Below are 14,195 nucleotides of genomic sequence, written 5' to 3'. Positions count from 1 at the left end.
AAAGCAGGAACACCCACTAGTGGGGGGTAGGGACCAGATTTTTTTTTAATTTTTATTTATTTATTTATTTATTATTTATTTATTTATTTATTTATTTATTTATTTATTTATTTATTTATTTTGTCACAACAATATATGTAGCTTTCATACAAAATGATTATATAGCATATAAACACATATATGAGTAAATATTAGGAGGTATAAGCATATATATATATAAGAAGAAGAAAAGAAAAACAATAGGACAGGAACGGTAGGCACGTTTGTGCGCTTATGCATGCCCCTTATGGTCCTCTTAGGAATGGGGTGAGGTCAATAGTAGAAAGTTTTTGGTTAAAGCTTTTAGGATTATGAGAAGAGACCACAGAGTCAGGTAAAGTATTCCAAGCACTGATGATTCTGTTACAGAAGTCATATTTTCTGCAATCTAGATTAAAGCGGTTGACATTTAGTTTAAATCTATTAGTTGCTCTAGTATTATTGCAATTAAAGCTGAAGTAGTCTTTAACAGGAAGGACATTACAATAGATGATTCTGTGAGTTAAACTTAGGTCTTGTCGGAGGCGACGGAGTTCCAAGCTTTGTAAGCCTAGGATTTCAAGTCTGATGGGATAAGGTATTTTGTTGTTTTCAGAGGAATGGAGAACTCTTCTTGTAAAATATTTCTGGACACGTTCTATTGTATTGATGTCAGAGATGTGGTGAGGATTCCAAACAGGCGAGCTGTATTCTAGAATTGGTCTAGCAAATGTTTTATATGCTCTGGTTAGTAGTGTGGTGTTTTTGGAAAAGAAGCTACGCAAGATTAGGTTTACAACTCTTAGAGCCTTTTTTGCTATGTAGTTGCAGATTGACTACCACTGGTGTATGGGCTCCTGTTTGAGCAGGGGGTTGGACTAACCTCAAGGTCCTTTCAAACTCTGTTATTCTATAATTCTGACTGCTCATGTCAGATAATTCTGAACATACCTAGAGTAATCAACCACAACTGTACGTTCTGGCTCAGTGCAGAATCTCACTACTCCAGCTACTAAGTTTAAATAGCTTAATACTCGGCTTGCTTCCCAGTCCCCTGGGCTTCCTCTGCCCCACCATATCTTGATCCCCATACCTTTTCTCAGGATCGCCTCTGGGAAGAAGAAACGGATGATCGACCAGAGGCTATGGGTGTCATTTTACAAGCAGTCACAATTCTCACAATCCAAATTTTGGATACAGGTCATAGGTCCCTACTTTCAGTGCCACTGTAGTTTCGAACGTTCACCGAATAAATGGCCATATCTCAAAAGATTACCCATTCGATTTAGGTTCCAAACTATCTTTCCATTTGTTTCAATATTAGCAACTTTTGGGCACCTATAGAATAGAATAGAATTTTTTTATTGGCCAAGTGTGATTGGACACACAAGGAATTTGTCTTGGTGCATACGCTCTCAGTGTACATAAAAGAAAAGATACCTTCATCAAGGTACAACATTTACAACACAATTGATGGTCAATATATCAATATAAATCATAAGGATTGCCAGCAACAAGTTATAGTCATACAGTCATAAGTGGAAAGGGATTGGTGGTGGGAACTATGAGACGATTAATAGTAGTGCAGATTCAGTAAATAGTCTGACAGTGTTAATGGAATTATTTGTTTAGCAGAGTGATGGCCTTCGGGAAAAAACTGTTCTTGTGTCTAGTTGTTCTGGTGTGCAGTGCTCTATAGCGTCGTTTTGAGGGTAGGAGTTGAAACAGTTTATGTCCAGGATGCGAGTGATCTGCAAATATTTTCACGGCCCTCTTCTTGATTCGTGCAGTATACAGGTCCTCAGTGGAAGGCAGGTTGGTAGCAATTATTTTTTCTGCAGTTCTAATTATTCTCTGAAGTCTGTGTTTTTCTTGTTGGGTTGCAGAACCGAACCAGACAGTTATAGAGGTGCAAATGACAGACTCAATAATTCCTCTGTAAGAATTAGAGGTATTCTAATCATCTACCTGACAGTAACCGACTTCCTGCTTTAGAGACAAAATGGAGTCCATGTAGCTAAGTAGAATTCAGTCCCAAGTACACCTCTGCTCATCCATCTTCCATGCTGTGCACGCTTAAGACATTTATATGAGAAGAATCTTTTATGTTTATTACTATAGCAATATCATAGATGGGCACAAGGTTACCGTAGCCAATTAAATTGTGACACAATAGCCACATATGACCTCTGTGCAAATGCTAATAAATATCAAATGAACCTGAGTATTGGCATCAGCCTCAGCAGGAGAGATTTGACAGCCATTGCTTTTTCAATAAAGAAACCTTCTCTTTATTAAGAAATTTCTCCACAGTGCTAATGAGTGGTAAATTTAAATCGGCGACAAATGAATAAAGACAGGGGGAATCATGATTTATTTTTATTTGTTTGCTTGTCAAATATATATCATTCCTTTTTTTTTATTAAAAAAGTTTTACAACAATTAAATTTTTCCCCCTCCCCCCCTCCCTCCTAAACCCCCCTCCCCCCCCCGGACTTCCCGGAGCAAACACAAGGTATAGTTCCTTAAACAAAACAGTCATACATTAAATTTTAAAATCTAACACAATTATAATCTTTCTCTCACATAACCTGACCTCTTCCATTAAAATCAAAAATAACATCCTTCATTCAAAAGCAATCCGAAATTTCTTAATCCGATATCTATTTTGAATATAATCAATCCAGTTCTTCCATTCATTTAAATATTTTTCTTGAGTACTGTCTTTCAAGAAGGCTGAGATTTTAGCCATCTCAGCCAAATTGGAAACTTTCAATATCCATTCTTCTATTGTGGGTAATTCTTTTTTTTCCAATATTGTCCAATCAACAGTCGTGCTGCTGTTATTAAGTTCAAAATCAACTTAGTCTCAATCACTGTACAGTCCGTTGTTATTCCCAAAAGGAAAAATTGCGGTAGGAACTTTATCTTCTTCTTCAGAACATTCTGCATAATCCACCAGATTCTTATCCAGAAAGACTTAATTTTCTTACAAGTCCACCATACATGAAAATATGTAGCATCATCACAATTACATCTCCAACATTTCGCGTGCATATCTGGATACATACATGATAATTTCTTAGGATCTAAATGCCATCTATAAAACATCTTATAAAAATTTTCCTTAAATTCTGCGCTATGTAAATTTAACATTTCTAACCCAAATTTTTTCCCATGTTTCCAACATTATTGGTTCTTGAATATTCTGTGCCCATTTTATCATACAATCCTTTATTAAATCTCTTTCAGAATCTATTTCTATCAACACAGTATACAATCTCTTTATATGCCCCTGAGTTTGATTTCTAATTTGTTTAACCAGATTTTCTTCATTTTGAATGATGGTATCATTCAAAATGCTTGTCAAATATATAAAGCTCACTCTCAGAGTTACCCTTGGAAGTTTATAGTTAAAAGTCCAACAGCCTAAAAATGAAACAAAAAATGAAAAAAAATGAAAAAAATGAAAAAAAACCCAAAAAAAAAATTAGATATGAGCCAGCAGTGTGCAGCAGCTGTTAAAAAAGCCAACACAGTTCTGGGCTGCATAAACAGAGGGATAGAATCAAGATCTCGTGAAGTGTTAGTACCACTTTATAATGCCTTGGTAAGGCCACACTTGGAATACTGCATCCAGTTTTGGTCGCCACGATGTAAAAAAGATGTTGAGACTCTAGAAAGAGTGCAGAGAAGAGCAACAAAGATGATTAGGGGACTGGAGGCTAAAACATATGAAGAACGGTTGCAGGAACTGGGTATGTCTAGTTTAATAAAAAGAAGGACTAGGGGAGACATGATAGCTGTGTTCCAATATCTCAGGGGCTGCCACAAAGAAGAGGGAGTCAGGCTGTTCTCCAAAGCACCTGAGGGTAGAACAAGAAGCAATGGGTGGAAACTGGTCAAAGAAAGAACTTAGAACTAAGGAGAAATTTCCTGACAGTTAGAACAATTAATAAGTGGAACAACTTGCCTGCAGAAGTTGTGAATGCTCCAACACTGGAAATTTTTAAGAAAATGTTGGATAACCATCTGACTGAGATGGTGTAGGGTTTCCTGCCTGGGCAGGGGGTTGGACTAGAAGGCCTCCAAGGTCCCTTCCAACTCTGTTGTTATGTTATGTTATGTTATATAATACATCAATATTATAAAAACAAGGATAATATAAGTTTTATACACACTTATATAAAAACACATGCAATAGAATATAATTCAACCAGTGTCTTAAACTTTAAGAGAGCTGATTTTAAGAAACTCAGAGAGAGCCTAAGAAAAATCCCAAAAATGCTTAAGGGGAAAACAACTCAAGAAACATGGGAAACTCTGAAAAATATGACTCTGAAAAAAGCCCAGTCCAGCACAATTGCATTGAAAAAGAAAAACAAGAAATCCAAGAAGAAACCAGCAAGGTTGTGCAAGGATCTCTCTGATAAGACGAAAAAGATAAATACAAAAAATGGAAAGAGGGACACCTAAGGCAGAATATCAGCAGATAGCCCAAATCTGCAAAGATGAAGTTAGGAAAGCAAAGGCTCAGAATGAACAGTGACTTGTAACAAAAGTTAAAGACAACAAAAAAAAGTTTCTTTCACCATATAAATAATATGAAAAAAGTCAAGGAAACAGCTGGTAGACTAAAGAGAGAAGATGGCAAGGAAATAAAAGGCAGTAGAGAGAAAGCAGAGCTGCTAAACTCATTCTTTGCATTGGTCTCAAGCAAAAATATTGAAAATATCAATTCTCTGTTCAGTTCAACTGAAGAAGCTTCTTGGATGAGAAGTGAAACATCTTCAAAGAAAAACCAGAAAGTCCAGCTGCCTCTTGAAAGAGCACCTTTGGGACAACCATGACCTGGATGACTTGAGGATTTCCATAGACCTATACCTTTCAAAAGGCACCTGGACTTCCTTTGTTTTTTCTTGAAGACATTTCGCTTCTCCTCCAAGGAGCTTCTTCAGTTCTGAAGAAGAAGCTGAACTGAAAAGGAACTGAAAAAGCTTCTTGGAGGAGAAGCGAAATGCCGTCAAGCAAAAATAAAGAAAGTCCAGTTGCCTTTTGAAAAAGCACCTTTGGGATAACCATGACCTGGATGACTGAGACATATAGACAGATATATAATATTTGTTTTCTGAGGTTTTCACGGGTGTTTGTATGTAGGTCTTTGGTTGTTCGGGTTTTCTCTCGTGTAAAATTGGAAGTGTCTTGGTGATGTTTCGACGAAGTCTCATTCGTCATCTTCAAGCTTCAGCTTCGTGCTTCTGGGAGCAATGTGTGATCGCAATGTGCGATCGCAAAAAGGAAGAAACAGCTGCGATCACACATTGCTCCCAGAAGCACGAAGCTGAAGCCTGAAGATGACGAATGAGACTTCGTCGAAACGTCGCCAAGACACTTCCAATTTTACACGGGAGAAAACCCGAACAACCGAAGACCTAGATATATAATAATATCCGCTATGTGCAGATAAATAGGCCAGCATACTATTTGGAATGTAGTGGGGTTGTTGGTGTGTGTGTGTGTGTGTGTGTATTTGTGACCTTTCATTTAAGCAAATGAAAGAATTGCAACAGGGCCCATAAATCTGCAGCAGTAGGCAAGCCAAAGTGCCTCTTTCCCGTTTGGACGCCTGTGTGGGATAAAGTAACAGCTGCACCAGCCTTACGAGACCCAAGTAGGTTGTTATGGCATGTAGCTGTGATCACAAGTGCAGCGCATCCAAGGCAGGCCTTTCTCGTCCTTTTCGACTCCTTGGCTTGGCTAATGATTTTGCTCACTGATTGGTGTCAGGGGAGGTTTACCCAGCATGCTTTGCTCTGAGCACATTCTCAGGGCAATGGGGAGGGACCTTGTTTTCCTTGCTTGCAGAAACCTGCCTTTAAAATGGAAGGCTGGGAAGGTAGACAGAGTAAAAGGTAAAGGTAAAGGTTCCCCTCGCACATATGTGCTAGTCGTTCCTGACTCTAGGGGGCGGTGCTCATCTCCGTTTCAAAGCCGAAGAGCCAGCGCTATCCGAAGACGTCTCCGTGATGATGTGGCCAGCATGACTCGACGCCAAAGGCGCACGGAACGCTGTTACCTTCCCACCAAGGTGGTCCCTATTTTTTTCTACTTGCATTTTTACATGCTTTCGAAACTGCTAGGTTGGCAGAAGCTGGGACAAGTAATGGGAGCTCATCCTGTTACATGGCAGCACTAGGGATTCGAACCGCTGATCTGCCGACCTTTTGATCAACAAACTCAACGTCCTAGCCCCTGAGCCACCGTGTCCCTATAGATAGACAGAGAGAAAGAGTCTATCTGTCATCTGTCTGTCTGTCTGTCTGTCTGTCTGTCTGTCTGTCTATCTATCTATCTATCTATCTATCTATCTATCTATCTATCTATCTATCTATCTATCTATCTATCTATCTATCTATCTATCTATCATCATCATCATCATCATCTCTGTATCACTATCATCCCTTACTGCCTGGTATGGCTCATAGCATGGGAAGACCTAAGTCTAAAATACCATATTTTTCGGACTATAAGACGCACCTAGCTTTTGGAGAGAGAACAAGAGGGAAAAAAATCTGCCTCTGTCTCCCAGCAATTTGCCTCCTTGCGGCAAACAGCAAGACTGGTCAGCTTCAGCACAGCCTCATTTAGCACGAGCAGCTGATTGGCGGTGGGATCTGTGAGGTTCGCCACCGCCCATTGCCGCTGTCACCACCCCTTGCCGCTGCTGCCTATCACTGCCTCTGCGTGCCCCATTTTTGGCCCATTCCAGGTGGTGGGGATAGGCTGGAGTGGTGATCCCCACCGCCTAGAATGGGCCAAAAATGGGGCATGGAGACTGAAAATTGGGTGCGCGTAGGCTGAAAACAGGACACGCGGAAGATGAAAATAGGATGTGCAAAGATGAAGTTAGGAAAGCAAAGGCTCAGAATGAACAGTGACTTGTAACAAAAGTTAAAGACAACAAAAAAAAGTTTCTTTCACCATATAAATAATATGAAAAAAGTCAAGGAAACAGCTGGTAGACTAAAGAGAGAAGATGGCAAGGAAATAAAAGGCAGTAGAGAGAAAGCAGAGCTGCTAAACTCATTCTTTGCATTGGTCTCAAGCAAAAATATTGAAAATATCAATTTTCTGTTCAGTTCAACTGAAGAAGCTTCTTGGATGAGAAGTGAAACATCTTCAAAGAAAAACCAGAAAGTCCAGCTGCCTCTTGAAAGAGCACCTTTGGGACAACCATGACCTGGATGACTTGAGGATTTCCATAGACTATACCTTTCAAAAGGCACCTGGACTTCCTTGTTTTTCTTCGAAGACGTTTCACTTTTCATCCAAGAAGAGCTTGTTAGAAGTGAAATGCCTTCAAAGAAAAACAAAGAAGTCCAGTTGCCTTTTGAAAAAGCACCTTTGGGTCTTCCTATTATGCTTGTTCAAAGTCCTTCTATAGAGTTTCACACGGAATATTATAAAAAAGATGCCAAGACTCTGGAAAGAGTGCAAAAAAGAGCAACAAAGATGATTAGAGGACTGGAGGCTAAAACATATGAAGAACGGTTGCAGGAATTGCGTATGTCTAGTTTAATGAAAAGAAGGACTAGGGGTGACATGATAGCAATGTTCAATATCTCAGGGGTTGCCACAAAGAAGAGGGAGTCAAGCTATTCTCCAAAGTACCTGAAGGCAGGACAAGAAGCAACAGGTGGAAACTAACCAAGGAGAGAAGCAACTTAGAATTAAGGAGAAACTTCCTAACAGTGAGAACAAATAACCAGTGGAACAGCTTGCCTCCAGAAGTTGTGCGTGCTCCATCACTGGAAGCCTTTAAGAAGAGACTAGACAGCCACTTGTCCTGAATGGTATAGGGTTTCCTGCCTGAGCAGGGGGTTGGACTAGAAGACCTCCAAGGTCCCTTCCAATTCTGTTATTCTTTAATTCTGAATACAATGGCAGATTCTGATCTTTGTAAAGATAGACACTTCATAACATTTGAATGTCTTTTCCAAGACCTTCAGGGCAAGTATGGATTGCAAAACATGATGGATCCATTTACACCCAGATAATATTAAACAAAACTCAAATGAAATCCATAGTAAGGATAGTATATGAGCCCAAAGTGTGACTTATTCAGTCAATCGTTAATTAATGATTAACATGATGTATGAAGCCAATCTCTTGCCAAAAGCAAGGTTATCACAGTTCGGCCAGTTTGAGGTTTACTATTCTTTTTGCAATTCTGTGGATTGGTTAGATGCTTAGGAAGATGACAAAAACCACAGTTAAGTTAAGAAACAATGAACAAACCGTAGGTCCCTCCTCATGCTCAGTTAGATTCGATAATAAACTATGGATTATTGCCATGCCAATGTACATAATATATTTCGTTTGCACAAGTGCAAAACACAGTCCAACCATGTTACATCTTGCTATCATGCACACCAGAACAACTAGACACAAGAACAGTTTTTTCCCGAAGGCCATCACTCTGCTAAACAAATAATTCCATCAACACTGTCAGACTATTTACTGAATCTGCACTACTATTAATCGTCTCATAGTTCCCATCACCAATCTCTTTCCACTTATGACTGTATGACTATAACTTGTTGCTGGCAATCCTTATGATTTATATTGATATATTGATCATCAATTGTGTTGTAAATGTTGTACCTTGATGAACGTATCTTTTCTTTTATGTACACTGAGAGCATATGCACCAAGACAAATTCCTTGTGAGTCCAATCACACTTGGCCAATAAAATTCTATTCTATTCTATTCTATTCATATGTGAATCAAACCCAAAATGCACTTCTTAACCTGTATAGGAAATAGCAGGATGGGAACATAAGGGGGCGGGATAAGCAAAATAGTAATTCATTGAATTCTCTATTTGTTTTTTTAATATTATTATTATAAAGCGACTTTAGTGTTTTTGTGGTTTTGCGGTTGTCTTTCCTTCATTAGTTCTGTGTCATCTAAGCAAGAACCTCTGAAGAACTTTGACGTGGTCATTAAGAGTTCTGAATAATATATCTCAAAAGGAAATGAAGAACTAGATAAAATGAGCAACAAAAATTATTAGGGGCTTAAATATTGTTTGATGATAAAGTCTTGGCTTTTATTTTTGTGGGAGTATTTTTTTTAAAAAAACCATAAGATATATAAACCAACATGAAAAGAAGATAAGAGAATAAAAGGAAAAATACAAATGAATGGACAAGGAATTTAGAACTGTCACGGATATTATAATTTTCCGGTAAAACATAGTCAGTTGTAAATAACAGTGTATTCTATCACTTTAACAGCAAAAATCACTATTCAACTCTATGCTAAGAATGAATATCAAGAAGTACGGTCAACATGATATAAATCTCCGAGCAAAATTACAGGCTACAGTAAATTAAATCCGTGCTGCTAAAATTCCATTTTGTTTTTTAATATGCTGTGAAATTAAAATGCAGGCAATACAAAACCTGAATTTTGGATGCGGCACAAATCAATGTTTCTTAGCTTCAAGCGAAGGTGGTTAGAAGGAGGTTGATAGTAAACATCATAAACGGTATGAAAAACCTACATGGCAGTCCTCGACTTGCAACAGTTCATTTAGCGACCATTCAAAGTTACAATGACACTGAAGAGTGACTTATGACCGTTTTCACACTTATGACCGTTGCAGCATCCCCTTGGTCCTGTGATCAAAATTCAGATATTTGGCAACTGACTCATATTTGTGACCGTTGCAGTGTTATGTGATCCGCTTTTGCGACCTTCTGACAAACCAAGTCAAGGGGGAAGACAGATTCACTTAATGGCTGTGTTGCTAACTTAACAACTGCAGTCAGTCGCTTAGCAACTGTGGCAAGAAAGCTCATAAAATAGGGCAAAATTCACTTAACAAATGTCTCGCTTAGCAACAGCAATTTTGGGCTCAAATGTAGTCGTTAAGTTGAGGACTATCTGTTTTTTCACCCTTTCTTAGAATTTTAGGGCATAGGTTTATTGAAACTAATGCAGAAAGAACTGTTGCTATTGTTAGTTGCGAAGTCATGTCTGACCCATCGCGACCCCATGGACAACGTTCCTCCAGACCTTCCTGTCCTCTACCATCCTCCGGAGTTCATTTAACTCACGCCGACTGCTTCTGTGACTCCATCCAGCCACCTCATTCTCTGTCGTCCCATTCTTCTTTTGCCCTCAATCTTTCCCAGCATTAGGCTCTTCTCCAGTGAGTCCTTCTTTCTCATTAGGTGGACAAAGTATTTCAGTTTCATCTTCAGGATCTGGCCTTCTAAAGAGCAGTCAGGGTTGATCTCCTCTAGGACTGACCAGTTTGATCGCCTTGCAGTCCAAGGGACTCACAGGAGTCTTCTCCAGCACCAGAGTTCAAAGGCCTCAATTCTTTGGTACTCAGACCTCCTTATGGTCCAACTTTCACAGCCATACATTGCAACTGGGAAAACCATAGCCTTGACTATACACACTTTTGTTTTCAGGGTGATGTCTCTGCTTTTTAGTATGGTGTCTAGATTTGCCATAGCTTTCCTCTCCAGCAGCAAGCGTCTTTTAAATTCTTGGCTGTAGTTCCCATCTGCGGTGAACTTGGAGCCCAGGAAAATAAAATCTGTCACTACCTCCATTTCCTCCTGGTCTATCTGCCAGGAATTGCAAAGGCTGGATGCCATGATCTTAGTTTTCTTAATGTTGAGTTTCAAGCCAACTTTTGCACTCTCCTCCTTCACCCGCATCAAGAGGCTTTTTAGTTCCTCTTCACTTTCTGCCATTAGAGTGATATCATCTGCATATCTGAGGTTGTTGATATTTCTCCCGGCAATCTTAATTCCAACTTTTGATTCATCTAGCCCCACCTTTCTCATGATGTGCTCTGCATATAAAAGGAAAGAACTAGGACTATAACACAAATCACAGTTAAACTATGGAATTCTATACTATCAGATGGAGGATAACCATCAAGCTAGCTGGACCAAGTCATGGATGATTTGGGTCTCAAAGGCTACTATCAATGGCTGAAGTTAACCTCTGGAATATATCACAGGCACCAGCTTCTGCAAAGGAAGACTGAAAAAGAATGACAGTTTGTGAGTTTCCCAGTTGTGTCTGATTGGCCACTATGTGATCCATTTTACTCGATGAGAAGTCCTCAAGTTACGACCATAATGGAACCTTCCCATTGCAGTCACTGCAATGAACAGTTACTAAAGGAATGATTGTAAGTCAACGACTACCAGTATTAATGGAGGGATGCTGCCGGTTTAACAACCGGTTCGGTGATCACATGCTTTGTGTGTGTGCCTAACGTGCGCTGTGCACACGTGCACAGTTTTACAAATACTAACCTTCATGTTACCCAGGGGTGAAATGCTCCCAGTTTGGACCGGATCGCCTGATCTGGTAGCAATGGTGGCGGGTGGTTTGCCTCCCCCCTCCATACCCAGCTGAGCCATGCGATCATCAGAGGGTTTTTTTTTTACTTTTAAAAGCATTTTTTCTAAATGCTTTTAAAAGTAAAAAAAAAGCCTCTGATGATTGTGCGGCTCAGCTGGGATCATTAGAAGCTTTTAAAAGCATTTTTTTCTACAACCTCTTCAGCCAAAGAGGTTGTAAAAAAAATGCTTTTAAAAGGCTCCTCTGGCAATCCCAGATGAGTTGCCTGATCGTCAGAGGCTTTTTTTCCTTTTAAAGGCAAAAAAAAATGCTTTTAAAAGAAAAGAAAAGCCTCTGACGATCAGGCAACTCAGCTGGGATCGTCAGAGGAGCCTTTTAAAAGCATTTTTTTTTACAAACTCGGCCGAAGAGGTTGCTTTTAAAAGTAAAAAAAAAAAAAGTTGGCCACGCCCACCCAGTCACATTTCCCCCACCACCACCAAGCCATGCCCACAGAACCGGTAGTAACAAATTTTACACTTCACCCCTGGTGTTACCACTTGGGAGTAACACAGCTGAGGCAAGGCAATCCGCTTTGCCACGCCAATCGGCTGAGAAGATAAAGGTAAGTAAAGTTCAGAGGTGGGCCGACCTGATCATCGGAACGAACCAATACGCTCCAAGCTGACCATCGGTTCGCCCGAACTGGTCTGAACCAGTAGAATCTCACCCCTGGCCTGTATGCTGCCTTTGTTTGTTCAGGGTTTACAATTCAGAAGCAACTTTTTTTTTTTTTTAAAGATCCTTTTCCTCCTGGGTGTGTTTTTTTTAAACCCCTAGAGAGAATTGATTTGGTGTTGCGGGTAGATCTCGAGGCATGGGAAGGAGAAAATAAATCAATTTGATCCTACTTTCTTTCCTAGTAGGATTACACACACACACACACACACACACAAACACAAACACACACACAGACTGAAACTTTTATCTGCTTCGGAGGTATAGCATTATCAGCCATTCATGTTTGCCCCTCGGCAGGACTAGCAGCCTGCAAAATGTGATAACCTTTGCTTGTGAAACACCAGACAAAAATGGTAGATAATCGCCCAGCTTAAAGGGGGAACAGAAATGAAGCAAACACCATGGGCCCTTGGTCCACTGAGGATTAGAGCCACAGGGCTGGGTGTGCACCTTGCACAGATATGTGTGTATTTTATGTAAGCGTCCTTGCAATAGTCTGTAGAGATTCTCAGTGATCCAAGTCATGGTTGTCCAAAAGGTGCATTTTTTCAGGAGGCAACTGGACTTCCTTGGTTTTTTTTCTTTTGAAGACGTTTCGCTTCTCATCCGAGAAGCTTCTTTAGCTCTGGCCATTCCCCACTACCCTGTCAGAGCTGAAGAAGCTTCTTGGATGAGAAGCGAAACGTCTTCAAAACAAACAAACAAAAACCCAAGAAAGTTCAGTTGCCTCTCCTGAAAAAACACCTTTGGGACATCCTCGCAATATGGCTCCTCAGCCTTGGCAACTTGAAAACGTCTGGACTTCAACTCCCAGAATTCCCCAGTCAGCACGGTTGGCTGAAGAATTCTGGGAGCTGAAGTCCACACATCTTCAATTTGCCCAGACTGAAAAAAAACACACACTGCTTTCCAGAGACAAAATAAAGAACATTGTAAGAAAAAAAAGTAACTATGCATGAGTAAAGATCTCCTTTTTACTTATTTATTTATTTATTTATTTATTTATTTATTTAATTTATTTATTTATTTATTTATTTTGTCACAGCAGTATATATAAGCATAAGCATGAAAGTAACTATATAATATTTATTTATTAATTTATTATTTAGATTTTTATACTGCCCTTCTCCCGAAGGACTCAGGGTGGTGTACAGCCAGATTTAAAACAAAAACAATATACAAATTAAAACAACAATTAAAATAACATATTATATTAATGGCCGAAAGATTTAAAACCGTCAAATTTGACCCATGGTTAAAATACCCCAATTAAAATTATTAAAATTCAAGAAATTTAAAAATTAAGAATTATATATAAGCATATATATAAGCATAAGTATGTAATAACTATATTAATTGCATATAATGAAAAGAAACAATAAGACAGGAACGGTAGGCACGTTTGTGCTCTTATGCACGCCCCTTACAGACCTCTTAGGAATGGGGTGAGGTCAATGGTAGATAGTTTTTGGTTGAAGTTTTTGGGATTTTGAGTAGAGACCACAGAGTCAGGTACTTTATTCCAAGTATTAACAACTCTGTTACTGAAGTCATATTTTCTGTAATCAAGATTGGAGCGGTTAACATTAAGTTTAAATCTATTGTTTGCTCTTGTATTGTTGTGATAGAATATTATATTAATATATTGACCATCATTTGTGTTGTAAGTGTTGTACCTCAATGAAGGTATCTTTTCTTTTATGTACACTGAGAGCATATGCACCAAGACAAATTCCTTGTATGTCCAATCACACTTGGCCAATAAAAATTCTATTCTATTCTATTCTATTGTTGTGATTGAAGCTGAAGTAGTCTTCAACAGGAAGGACATTGCAATAGATGATTCTATGAGTTAAACACAGGTCCTGTCGAAGGCGGCAGAGTTCTAAGTTTTCTAAACCCAAGATTTCAAGTCTGGTGGCATAAGGTATTTTGTTGTATTCAGAGGAGTAGAAATTTGGATGACTTGCAGCTGACTTTCAAACCAGATTCTGTGACTACAGGGCTAAATGCCTGCAGTCCAATCTCTTGTTTGGTTTTTAAAAATGGGTTGTTGTGG

The sequence above is a fragment of the Ahaetulla prasina genome, chromosome 3, assembly GCF_028640845.1.
Source record: "Ahaetulla prasina isolate Xishuangbanna chromosome 3, ASM2864084v1, whole genome shotgun sequence".
Taxonomy (NCBI): Eukaryota; Metazoa; Chordata; class Lepidosauria; order Squamata; family Colubridae; genus Ahaetulla; species Ahaetulla prasina.
Note: the sequence above shows the minus strand (reverse complement) of the source record.